The sequence below is a fragment of the Octopus bimaculoides genome, chromosome 5 (genome assembly GCF_001194135.2).
Source record: "Octopus bimaculoides isolate UCB-OBI-ISO-001 chromosome 5, ASM119413v2, whole genome shotgun sequence".
NCBI lineage: Eukaryota > Metazoa > Mollusca > Cephalopoda > Octopoda > Octopodidae > Octopus > Octopus bimaculoides.
This window is the reverse complement of record NC_068985.1, coordinates 125,087,642-125,088,237: the sequence shown is the minus strand read 5'-3', so window position 1 is coordinate 125,088,237 and position 596 is coordinate 125,087,642. Positions and strand designations below refer to the sequence as shown.

General features: G+C 43.3%; 1 protein-coding gene across 2 annotated transcripts in view; it reads left to right on the top strand.

The window, feature by feature from the left end:
- The window catches only part of LOC106879580 (protein rolling stone), a 54,862-nt gene that overhangs the window by 48,741 nt on the left and 5,525 nt on the right, over window positions 1–596 (top strand). The window lies entirely within an intron of this gene.

Sequence of the window (596 nt, the reverse complement as noted above, 5' to 3'; positions counted from 1 at the left end):
GTGTGTGTGTGTGTGTGTGTGTGTGTGTGTGTGTGTGTGTGTGTGTGTGTGTGCGGAATTAACCTCCAATAGCTGAATGAATGTATGAGTGTATAACTGAATCCTCTGTGTGCAAGCATGGGTGCCTATATTTGCTTGCATTTGTGCATGTCTATGTGTGTGTGTGTATACGTATAAGGGAAACAATATGCCTCTTAATCATTGATTGTTATGTGAACGTTAAACAAGTAATGCGTTTACAAGCATGATGCACGCATTACGTAAGTTTCCGGTCTGTCATCACCACCTCTCCCCTCGCTTATCACTACTCGATTGAAAACAATACCTTACAGTGTGTCTACATGTATTTGTTCTATGTGTGTGTGTGTTTTCGTATGGACATACATGTGTTAGCTATTTAAAACCCTGCTATTAACTCTCTTTAGTCAATTACATCTTCACACTTTGTGCTGTGGTTGAATACTCCTGTATCCTCCAACACACTTCCTACAGCACCCATCACCACCACCACAGCCACCACATCAACATCGACCACCACATCAACATCGACCACCACAACAACCATAACCACCACCACCACCACCACCACCACCACC